Here is a 12,938-nt window from a genome sequence, read left to right as displayed (position 1 = left end):
AGGCTCAGCGTTGGTACTCCATTGTGAACTGATCCTAGTTTTTCAAGGTCAAAATCAGATTCTAAGCAGAGGCTCCCTGAACATTGAGCAATTCGAGCAAGACAGGTTTTGCATGTGTCCTGACGTGGCCCCTCAGCCCCCTCCCATGATTCTGGGCAGGGAGGTGCTGCCACAATGACCTTCTAAGTGCCCCCACCAAAAATAAATTATCCACTGTGTGTGTGTAGGGATGCCAGCCTCCAGGTGGGGCCTGGGGATCTCCTGGCATTACAGTTCATCTCCAGACTTCAGAGATCAGTTCCCCAGGAGAAAACGGAGGTTTTGGAGGGCATTGTACCCCACTGAGGTCCCTCAACCTAGATTTGGAAACCCTATCCCCTATTCCCCTTTCTGGTAACCAGGGGTAGGGTTGCCAGCTCCAGGTTGGGAAATACCTAGAGATTTTAGGAGTGGAGCCTGAGGAGGGCACAGTTTAGGGAGGGAAAGGACTTCTGTGGGGTATAATGCCATAGAGTCCACCTTCCAAAGCAGCCATTTTCTCCAGGGGAACTGATCTCTGTTGCCTGGAGATCAGTTGTAATAGCAAGAGATCTCCAGCCACTATCTGGAGGTTGGCAACCCTAGTCTAGAGTCATACTATTTGGCTGGTACACCAAATAATCCCCCAGACACCACAAACAGCTTTGTTGCCAGGTCCTTCTTCGCAACTGGCAGGAGGTTTTTGGGGTGGAGCCCGAGGAGGGAGGGGGTTGGGGAGGGAAGGGACTTCAATGCCATAGAGTACAATGGCCAAAGCGGCCCTTTTCTCCAGGTGAACTGATCTCTATTGGCTGGAGATCAGTTGTAATGGCAGGAGATCTCCAGCTAGTACCTGGAGGTTGGCAACCCTAGTTTTTCAGTACACTCCAGTGTGTTGAGTACTTGTGAAAGGAATTGGCAGAACCACTGAAGGACCAGTGCCAAACGGGACTTATTTAGTCCTCTGTTCACACGCCAGTTAACTGTCCTCTTTTCTCTCTGGAAGGTTTCCTGGGCCAGGACTCAGATTATACACTGATGATGGCTCCCTCTGTCTCCGTACGTCGAGGTCTCTGGGTGCACGTCCCCTGCCAGTTTACCTTCCCACGCCAGCCCAGCTCTGAGAAACCGCAAGGCTACTGGTTTAAGAACAAGTACCCAACCCGCTCTCACCCTGGTCATCTCGTGGCTACCAGTGACAAGAAGGCACCCATCGATAGATCCACCGCAAACCGCTTCCAATTCATAGGGGATCCCGAACAAGGCGACTGCTCCTTCAGTGTCACCGACGCTCAGTGGGAGGATGAGGGAAAATATTTCTTCCGAATTGAACAAGGAGGTTTGAAGTACTCTTATGTCAACCACAGCAACCGAATTCATACTTCGGCTTCTGTTTCCGTGTTAGGTGAGAGGTTTTCTATTTATTTGTTTTATTTTCTTGTTCCCTGTGCCCTAGCCTGGATGGCCCAGTCTAGTCAGATCGCAGAAGCTAAGCTGAGTCAGCCCTAGTTAGTATTTGGATGGGAGACCACCAAGGATGTCCAGGGTTGCTACGCAGAGGAAGGCACTGGCAAACCACCTCTGCTCATCGCTTGCCTTGAAAACCCTGTGGGGTCACCTTAAGTCAGCTATGGCTTGACAGCCCTTTCCACCACCACTACTGAGAACTAGCATGGTGGTGTAGTGTTTAAAAGTGGCAGACTCTAATCTGTAGAACTGGGTATGATTCTCCAGTCCTCCACATAGTTGACAGATTGTAATCTGGAGAAACAGGTTTCCCACGCCTACACATACAGCCTGTTTAGGGTTGCCAATCTCCAGGTGGTAACTGGAGAAAAGAGGCACTTGGTACTAATAGAATTTGGGAGAAAATAAGTACCAACACAACGTAAATGCAACCTAAGTTTAGTACAGTGAAAAAGTGCACAGTGAACAAACAACAAACATTACAAGCAGGAAAAATACATGGCTCTCAAAGAGTCTCACGGAATCTTCAACAATCTTCACTGAAGTTCTTACTAAAGTCCAAAAGGCTTCAACAAGCAAAGTCCATAAGAAGGACGGTGGAAAAAAACGGATAGTGTGAAACGCAGTCCGGATTAACTTTAACGTTTTCACCGCCGCGCAAGCGGCTTCATCAGCACACCGTTCTAATATTGGGAGACAAGGCTCCGCTGAGCCTCTCCATGGTCCCGGTCATGACTGAGTCGCGAGGGAGAGAGGGACGGAGGGAGGGAGACGCTCCCTCCGCGCAGCCCGCTCTCCCCGCGGCGCTCCTGACTCGCGCCCCGCCTGACCCCGGAGATGCGCCCTGCTCCTCCCGGCACGCAAACGCCAACCTTGCAGCCGGCTTGCCGGGACCCTCCCTGCCCGTTCCCTCCGTGCCCAGCGCCGGGTCTTAGCGCCCTTCCACCCACACCCTCCCCTCCTCTCCAAGAGCCCAGGCAATCTCCGCTGGGACAGGCTGCGCGCTCGCCCCGCCCTGCTTGTAATGTTTGTTGTTTGTTCACTGTGCACTTTTTCACTGTACTAAACTTAGGTTGCATTTATGTTGTGTTGGTACTTATTTTCTCCCCAATCTCCAGGTGGTGGCTGGAGATATCCCACTAGCTCCAGGAGACAGATATCAGTTCCCCTGGAGACAATAGCCGCTTTGGAAGTTGACTCTATGGCATTATACCTCTTTGAAGTCCCTCCCTTTCCCAAACCTCGCCTTCTTCAGGCTCCACCCCCTCCCCCAAATCTCTAGGTATTTCCCGACCTGGAGCTGGCATCCCTAAGCTTGCTGGGTGACCTTGGGCCAGTCGCAGTTCTCCCAGAACTCTCTCAGCCCCACCTACCTCACAGGGTGTCTGTTGTGGGGAGGGGAAGGGAAGGTGATTGTAAGCCGGTCTCTATCGCCTGGAAATCAGCTGTATTAGCGGGAGATCTCCAGCCACCACCTGGAGGTTAAATGACTTGGGAAAAGTACCAGTATGTAGACATAAAGCTGTTTTGTATGGGTTCGTTCATGGTATATTCTTGCATTTGTGAACTTTTATACAAAAAATTCAAAAAAAAATATTGAGCTAATGTACAAATGATATCATTCAGATAACATTAGACAAGGTTTCACAATTTGTCCTTGTTTCACTGCCACTTCTTCAGACATCTGTCTCTCTACTGATTCTTATCCCTGTTTACTATACAAAACAAAGTTCATATCATAAGTTTACTCTTCCTATATTAGTTTATACACTGTATTATTCAAGCAAAATAATATTCCTATATTTACCCAAGAACCTTGACCTTCAGTTAAACCTTGACAATTTCTGTAAGCTTTCTGAATGTAAAATATATGTAAGGAGCAAAGGAGTATAGCAGCTAAAGGCAACTAGCAGGATAGAAGATTTATTGTGTGATAGTAACTATTAACACAGACCTTGGTAAAGAGGCGTGAGCCTGGAGCAGCACAGTTGTCGAGGTTTAACTGAAAATGTTCTTGGGTAAATATAGAAATATTATTTTACTGGAATAATACATTGTATAAACTAATATAGGATGAGTAAACTTATGATATGAACTTTGTTGTGTATAAACAGGGATAAGAATCAGTAAGGCTTCTAAGGAAGCAGCTAAGATTCACCTGTGGAATTTAAAGAGACCGACTTCTGAATCAGCAGCAGTGAAATCACGAAACCTTGTCTTGTCTAATGTTATCTGAATTATATCATTTGAACACTAGCTCAAGATTTACCGTATTTTTCGCTCCATAAGACGCACTTTTTTCCTCCTCAAAAGTGAGGGAAAATGTCCGTACGTCTTATGGAGCGAATGCCGGCTGGTCGCGTGCGCATTGGGACGGCGCGAGCCGGTGTTCCTTGCCCCGACGGCCAGCTGGGAGGTGGGCGGGGCCGCACAAAGCAAGCCAGCGCATACGCCCAGCTGGCTCTGTGCGGCCCCGCCAGCCTCCCAGCTGGTTGTCGGGGCGGGGAACGCCGGCTCGCACCGCCCCGACGCGCACGCACCCAGCCGGCTCTGTGCACCCCGCCCGCCTCCCAGCTGGTCGTCGGGGCGGGGAATGCCGGCTCGCGCCGTTCCGACGCGCACACGCCCAGCCGGGCATTCGCTTCATAAGACAAGTTTTTAGTGGAGGAAAACAAGATTTTTTCTTGTTTTCCTCCTCTAAAAACTAGGTGCGTCTTATGGAAAGGTGCGTCCTATGGAGCGAAATATACGGTATGTTACAATTTTTGTACAAACGTTCATAAATGAAAGAATATACCATTAATGAACTCATACAAAACAGCTTTATGTCTGCATAGTGGTACTTTTTCCAAGTCATTTAGTCCTAGGTACTACTCCCCTCTTTATATTGTTTGGTATATACCACCTGGAGGTTGGCAACTCTACCGTTTTGCCCTTAATGGTATGCTGCAGGGGTGGGAAAAGCTTTACTTATAATTACATCAGCAGATCTGCACTCAATGTTGATGTGATAATAACGTCTCATGGTAACTCCCCAAATTGGTCACATGGGCACATGAAGCTGAATCAGACCCTTGGTCCATCAAAGACGAAGAAGAATTGGGTTTTATACCCTGATTTTCTCTACCTTTAAGGAGTCACAAACTGGCTTACAATTGCCTTCCCTTCCTCTCCCCAGGCTTCACATGTAGGAGTGGGGAAACCAACCCGTTTCACCAGATTAGAGTCCGCCGCTCAGGTGGAAAAGTGGGGAATCAAACCTGGTTCTCCAGAATAGAGTCCAGTGCTTTTAACCACTACACCATGTAGTCTGTATTGTCTACTCAGAGTGGAAGCCGCTCTCCAGGGTCTCAGGCTGAGGTCTGGCACATCACCTGCTATCTAATCCTTTTTAACTGGAGATGCCGGGGATTGAACCTGGGACCTTCTACATGCCAAGCAGACGCTCTACCGCTGAGCCATGCCCCCTCACAGATCTTTTGCCTCTCTTGATGTCAGAGTGACCTGTTCTTCTGGGAGAGACCCAAAAGCTGTTTTTCTGATAAAATCATGATCCTAGAAACTTGAGGGAATCATACCTTCCAGTCCCTTCTTGGCCACCAGAATAGCAGCTACTCCTTGAATGTTTATTTCTCCCCTCATGATTTCTTCCTTGGCTTCCCCCAACATAAACCTGCTTTATACGCAGGGGAGGATTTTTTAAAAATTTCATCATTGCTATATCAAAACCCACCTACTGGTGCACCCACCCCCCATTTTCCATTTCAAATCTCTGGTGTGCAAACTGAACTGGTGAGTCTTCATTTTCAGTTTCCTCGTGCCAAATATCCCCCATATTTATATGCATTTTCCAACAATATTTGTTCCTTTGTTGGCCAGACATTATACGTCTATCATACACGTAAATTCTACAAAGCATAAAAGACTGCATGGTTTTCGTACCAAAACTGTACAATGCGCTCTCAAAACCTAACAGGAAAAAGCAGAGACTGTTGCCTAAAATAGAAAGAAATAGAAACAGGAACCAAAGAGGGAACGTTAATTTGTCCTACTTAATGTAGTACCGGGGGTCTGGTACATACAGCTCATTATTAGCTATTCTGACTCGCAATAGTTCCCCAAGGTCTCTGTCAGGGAAAGGTCTCTCCCGGCAGCTGAAAGCCTCCTTAAGTAGAGATGATGGGGAATGAACATACAGTCTTGCATGCAAAGTAGATACTTTTCCACTGAGAACCAATTTCTTCCCCTAGGAAAAGTCATATTATCATAATCTCGAGCTGACCCCGAACCAGGTTTCTCAGTCTCCTCCCAGTGTCACTTGCTTTAGGACAGTGAGCGACTAAGATAGTTGAGTTGACCAGAGAGGGGGAATGTGTGGTTATAGAGGAAACTCACACCCCTCCAGGGATTCCTCCCTATCACCCCCCAACACCCCCCCCCCGCTTTTCCAGACTTTGGGGTGTGATAGTGTCCGGCCACCACCCCAGCATCTATTAACTCTCTCCCAGAAAATGGACTGCAGTGGAAGGGTGGAGGTTCCTGTCCCGATTTACTGCTGTTCCAATCAAACTTGGGGGGGGGGGAGAAGGGAAGGCCCCATGGCTACATTAAACTTTGGCACCCCTGGCTTCAGTTTGCTTTATGTTCTGTTTCAGGGTCCCCTCAGGTTTTCAGAATACTGGCGAATGTAACAAGCCATGGACACATTGGTGAGATATATATGAAGCTCCAAAGGCTTATTTTAGCCACCAAATCCCAGAAAACGGATGTTCCTGAGCCCATTTGAAAGCATCAATAGGAATCTGAATGGGGGGGTATATATCTGTCTGTATGTCTATCTATCTATTTTACTTGTGTGTGTGTGTTAAGTGCCATCAAGTCGCTTCCGACTTATGGCGACCCTATGAATCATAGTCCTCCAAAATGTTTTATCTTTGACAGCCTTGCTCAGATCTTGCAAACGGAGGGCTGTGGCTTCCTTTATTGAGCCAATCCACCTCTTGTTGGGTCTTTCTCTTTTCCTGCTGCATTCAACTTTTCCTAGCATGACTGTCTTTTCCAGTGACTCTTGTCTTGTCATAATGTGACCAAAATATTTTACTTAGATATTTTACTTAGATATCACATTTCCAGCAAAGTTCCTGAGGTTACACACACACACACACACACACACACACACACACACACACACACACACTTTATTTATAGTTCACTTTTCTCATTGTTAGACAATGCAGTCAATAGGATGAGACATAGAGATAAAAGCATAGAATCACAGAATCATAAGAGTTGGAAGGGGTCAGACAGGCCATCTAGTCCAACCCCCTGCTCAATGCAGGATCAACCTAGAGCATCCCTGACAAGTGTTTGTCCAGCCTCTGCTTAGACTGCCAGTGAGGGGGAGCTCACCACCTCCCTAGGGAGCTGATTCCACTGCTGAACAACTCTTACTGTAAATTTTTCCCCCTAATATCCAGCCAGTACCTTTCCACCCACTATTTAAACCCATTATTGCGAGTCCTATCTTCTGCTACCAACATGAACAGCTCCCTGCCCTCCTCTAAGTGACTGCCCTTCTAATGACTTAAAGAGAGAAATCATGTCCCCCCTCAACCTCCTCTTCTCCAGGCTGAACATTCCCAAGTCCCTCAGCCTTTCCTCGCAGGGCTTGGTCATCCTTGTCGCTCTCCTCTGCACCTTCTTGATTCTGTCCTCAGAGATGTTTACCCTTCTTTTCTCCTCAATGGTGACCCAAAGTAGCTTATGCAACACTCTTAGCTCCTCTTCCATTTTATCCTTACAACAACCCTGTATGGTAGAGGTTAGGCTGAGAAACTGGGAGGCTTCTGTAGCAGAGTGAGGGTTCGAACCCAGGTCTCCCTGCTCCTAGTCCAACATGCTAGCCATACAGATAGAGCCAGAGGTTCATGTTTCACTCACACCCAAAAGTAAATACGCACACACACCCCAAACCAGTTGAGATCCAAGAGTTCAGTGATGAAGGAGCGCATTGTCTCTCCATGGGATGGGAAAAAGGGAGTGCTGATTCAGGATCTGAAATCCCTCAGTGTCTGTACTTTCATGTAAAAGTATCAAGTACCCATTCCTTTATCCTGACGTAAATCTATATAAACCCCAAACATAGACTGAGTGCACTATTAGGCTTGGTAAGGCAGGAGAAGAAGAGTTGGTTTTTATGCCGACTTTCTCTACCACTTAAGGAAGAATCAAACTGGCTTACAATCACCTTCCCTTCCCCTCCCCACAACAGACACCCTGTGAGGTAGGTGGGGTTGAGACAGCTCTAAGAGAACTGTGACTAGCCCAAGGTTACCCAGCTGGCTTCGTGTGTAGGAGTGGGGAAACAAATCCAGTTCACCAGATTAGCCTCCGCCGCTCATGTGGAGGAGTGGGGAATCAAACCCAGTTCTCCAGATCAGAGTCTACAGCTCCAGACCACCCCTCTTAACCACTACACCACCTTTTTGAGTTCACATACACAACCTTGACATGGGGAGGTTGTGCTATAAACCCCTGCCCAATTACAGATCTCATCTCAGCATCCAAGTGAGGTTTCCTTAGCAACAGGCACCCCAAGGCGATCCTTTCAGACTTGGATCCTTTTGTCTTTCAGCTTTGTGCTCCCAGGAAGCCAAAGGAGATCTGGATTTGGCGGTGGCTCGAGAAGGTGAAAGCGTCAGCCTACAATGCAAAGTGAAGAGCAGGCCTGAACCCACCCTGAACTGGACAAAGGGGAACAAGACCCTCAGTGGGAGCAAAGAGGGCAAAGAATACAGGCTCTTGGTGTCGGAGGTCAGACCAGAGGATGCTGGGGAGTACGAGTGCCAGGCAGAGAATCCATATGGCTCGGCCAAGAAGACCCTCCAGCTGTGTGTGCAATGTAAGAACTGTGTCCCTTTAAATGGGGGCATTCATCTTCCATTGGCCACTCATTTCCCCCTCCCCTTGGCATTGATGACAGGCAGAAATCGTTCCCTTGGAGAAAAAGGCTGCTCTGGAGGGTAGACTCTGTGGCATTTTACCCCATTCGGGTCCCTCTCAAAATCCTGCCCGCCCCAGTCTCCAGGAATCTTCAGGAATTTCCCAGCCTGGAGTTGGCAACCCTAGCAGAACCTCTATGCAAAACACATCTTCTGCCTGCCACTAAACACACCACTTTGGACAGCCCCCTCCCACCATTTTTGCACATTTCCAAGACCAAAATGCAGTTTTCAGTGTATTTGCATCTAGTTTTCAAATCCATCCATTGACCATGCAGAAGGGGGAAATTTACCTTAGTTGTTTAACCTTCCCTAGTTCTTTTGTTGCTTGTAAACATTGTGCCTGAAAGGCCATTTTGCATCCTCTGCCCACCATTTTCCCCATGTATGGTTATGTCTCCCTACTAGGGTTGTCAACTCCCAGGTGGTCCTGGAGATCTTCTGGAATTCCAGCTGATCTCCAGACCACAGTTTCCCTGGAGAAATGGCTGATTTGGAGGGTGGAATGTATTATACCCAGCTGAGGTCCCTCCCTTCTCTAAACCTCAGCCTCCCCAGGCTCCACCCCCAAAATCTCCAGCTATTTCCCAACCTAGAGTTGGCAGCCCTACATCAACCCTTCTCTCACTCCATGTATGGAACGATCTCTTTGATTACTAGTTACAGGTGTATCTCCCTCATCCCGTACCTCTCCATTTTCCTTGATGAAGGATATGCTTACCATGACCAGTTTCTGCCCTCTCTTCAACCTCCCTACATGTAGGGTTGCCAACTCTGAGTTGGGAAATAACTTGAGATTTTGGGGGTGGAGCCTGAGGACGGTGGGGTTTGGGGGTAGAGGGACTTCAGTGGGGTATAATGCCATGGAGTCCACCTTGTAAAGTGGCCATTTCCTCCAGATGAACTGATCTCTGTCACCTGGAGATCAATTATGATCCCAGGAGATCTCCAGCCACCCCCTGGAGGTTGGCAACCCTATTTCTGCATCTGATTTCATTGGCTTTTTTGCACTTTCTCAGATGGCCCGAGGCACAGCAGCACCCAGCGAAATTCCACCTGTCAGCGTGAGGGCAACGACATCGTGTGTACTTGTTCTGTGCATGCCTGGCCTCCACCCCGGATCCAGTGGCAAGTGGACGGGGAGGCCATCAACAACAGCATCCCTGGAGAGGCTTTGCGAGTCACTTTCCAGGCACAGGGGAAGGAACTCACCAGCTCCTTAATCTGGGCAGGGAGTCAGAACGGGGACCGCAGCATCATCTGTTTTGCAACCAATCCTTCTGGGGTCTACACCCTTCAGTTTGTACTCAGTTCCTCCATAACAAGTGAGTCTCTCTCACACAGATTTGTTCCTGATAACTGGGCATGCCAACCAGGATTTAAAAACAAAAAAGAAAGATGTTGGAGCTAGGGTTGCCAACCTCCAGGTGGTGGCTGGAGATCTCCTGGGATTACAGATGATCTCCAGACAGCAGAGATCAGGTCCCCTGGAGAAAATGGTCACCTTGGAAGGTGGACTCTATGCATTATACCCCATGGAAGTCCCTCCCCTCCCCAAACCCCACCCACCTCAGGTTCCACCCCCAAAATCTCCAGGTATTTTCCAACCCAGAGCGGGTAACCCTAGTTGGAGCATACCCTGGTTCAGAAAACCATCCCACATTCATCTCTTTGCAGTCTGGATGCTCACAGCTCAGCTAATCATGTTCCTAAGAGGTTCTTACTTAAACACAGGGCATCAGGTTTGTTGGGGGGGCAGTCCAGTGGTAGAGCATCTGCTTGGTGAGTAGAAGGTCCAAGGTTCAATCCCTGACATCTCCTGTTAAAAGGACCAGGTAGTAGATGATGTGAAAGACCTCTGCCAAAGACCCTGGAGGGCCACTGCCAGTCTGAGTAGAAAATACTGACCTTGATGGACTGAAGGCCTGATTCAGTATAAGGCAGCTTCATATCTCTTTTGGTTTGTTCTATCTGAAGAGGCTGCTCTTAATGGTAAATAAGAGTTCTGAGCTCAATGGAGGTGCAGAAGTACTCCTAATAATTGCTTAGCTATCATCCAAAGAGATAGAGTTGGCCGCCTTTGCTTTCAGACCTATATTACAAAGCCAAAGCAAGGAGAGGAATTGGGCCTCTTAGACTCTGCCTCAGTCTCTTCTTCTTCTTCATCATCATCAAGTCTTTATTGCATTAGCCAATAGCAACAATACAGAATAAGGTGGAAATTCCACAATAAAATTAAAATAGTAACATAATTTAACATAATATTGTCGAAGGCTTTCACGGTCAGAGTTCATTGGTTCTCGTAGGTTATCCGGGCTGTGTAACCGTGGTCTTGGTATTTTCTTTCCTGACTTTTTGCCAGCAGCTGTGGCCGGCATCTTCAGAGGAGTAACACTGAAGGTACCTTTGTTACTTTTTGCAGGACAATGATTTAGCTCAAACCCAACCCCTTTCTGACTATATATTGCTCTTCCTACACACTTGACACTGAGAGACACTGTCCTTCAGTGTTACTCCTCTGAAGATGCCGGCCACAGCTGCTGGCGAAACGTCAGGAAAGAAAATACCAAGACCACAGTTACACAGCCCGGATAACCTACGAGAACCAATAATTTAACATAATTTAAATAATTAGACATTTCCCATGGAATATGCAAATGCAAATTCATCATTACAATATATATCTAATAGGAAAGAAAGAACATACAATCCAGAGACAAATAAAAGATTACAAGTGACCCAGAGTGACGCAGTCATGGGTCAGACAGATTATGGTCAGCATGCCCCATCATCTTTTTATGCTTCATGATGGTGGCAGCAAATCTTGCAATTTGAAAGTAATGAATTTGTCTCTGTCTTTCAATACCCAATTTCTCCTGATCTGACCTTTCTGGGAAGCAGGATAATATGGTCCGCAAAAATCTATTATGTTCAACCTCATATCTTGGACATTGAAATGTAACATGGGATAGATCCTCAATAGACTTTTGATCATGGGCGCAGACTCTTTTCCTATATGGGATCCCACTGAAACGGCCTTCCAAGACTGCGAGCGGTAAAATATCTAAGTGTGCCCCTGTGAAGGCCTTTCTATACTTGCAGTTCTGTAACAGATAAAGTATGCTGGGAGGAGGGAGAGGAAGATAGCTGTCTATAAAGTATAGATGTTCTCAAATTGTCTTCAACACCTACATCAGTTTGAGCACTCTGGTCTAACAATGTTTGTTTTATGAGTAGTAACTGCATAGAATCCAAGGGTCCTCAAATATTCTACTGAGAAGCCAAGACTAGCTACTATTCGCAACACAGAACTGCATCATGAGTAGGGTTGCCAGCTCCAGGGTGGAGCCTGAGGAGGGTGGGGTTTGGGGAGGGGAGGGACTTCAATGGGATATATTGTCATAGAGTCCACCTTCCAAAGTGGCCATTTTCTCCAGGAGAACTCTGTCGCCTGGAGATGAGTTGTAATAGCAGGAGATCTCCAGCCACCACCTGGAGGTTGGCAACCCTAGCCATGAGTTATCCTTCATCTCTGCATACACCAAGGTCAAAAGGCCTGAGGATGTACAGAGGAGGCTCTTCAGCTAGTAATTAATGGTTGTTTTATAATCTAGGGTTGCTATCCAGGGTACGGATAATTCTACTGTAATCGTAGCTGAAGGTGGAACAACTAGCAACTGGCTTGCAAACTTGTTTTGAGAAGATTCTAAAGATTGGAGATTTCCAAGGCCCAAAACCGCTGCTCCATACAGAAGTTGGGGCAGTAATTTCATTTTATAAATTTTACAGTTGGAGGAATCAGACAACCTTTTCTTCTATAAAATCAAAGCAGGCCAAGGACAGCTTTTCAAGGTTTGCTTAGCATAGTCAATATGGGTTGTCTAAGAGCCTGTCTGATAGGGTTGCCAGCTCCCGGTTGGGAAATACCTGGAGATTTTGGGTGCGGAGCCTGAGGAGGGTGGGGTTTGGAGAGGGTAGGGACTTTCATGCCATAGAGTCCAATTGCAAAGGGGGCATTTTCTCCAGGTGAACTGATCTCTATTGGCTGGAAAGCAGTTGTAATAACAGGAGATCTCCAGCCACCACCTGTTGGCAACCCTACTGACTGATGAAACATCACCCCTAAACATTTAAAGCTATACACCTGTTCTAAGGGTTTCTCATCCATTGTCCATTTCTAATAATGCTGTCTTCTACCAAAAACCACCATCTTGGCTTTATCATAATTAACATGGAGGACATTTTCTTTACAGTTGGAGCAGAACTGTCTCAACAGTCTTCTAAGACCCATTTGGGTATGGGAAATGAGCAGGGTGTCATCTGCATAGAGAAAAATTGAAATGGTTTTCTCACCTACTTTGCAGTCTCTTCTGATCTCATTTTAACATTGTAGGGGCTCATCCCAACATCCTGATCTCTGCTGTCTGCGGGCCTTTGATCACAGCCAGCCTC

Source organism: Euleptes europaea, chromosome 3 (genome assembly GCF_029931775.1).
Source record: "Euleptes europaea isolate rEulEur1 chromosome 3, rEulEur1.hap1, whole genome shotgun sequence".
In the NCBI taxonomy this organism is placed as follows: Eukaryota; Metazoa; Chordata; class Lepidosauria; order Squamata; family Sphaerodactylidae; genus Euleptes; species Euleptes europaea.
This window is presented reverse-complemented; position numbering follows the sequence as displayed.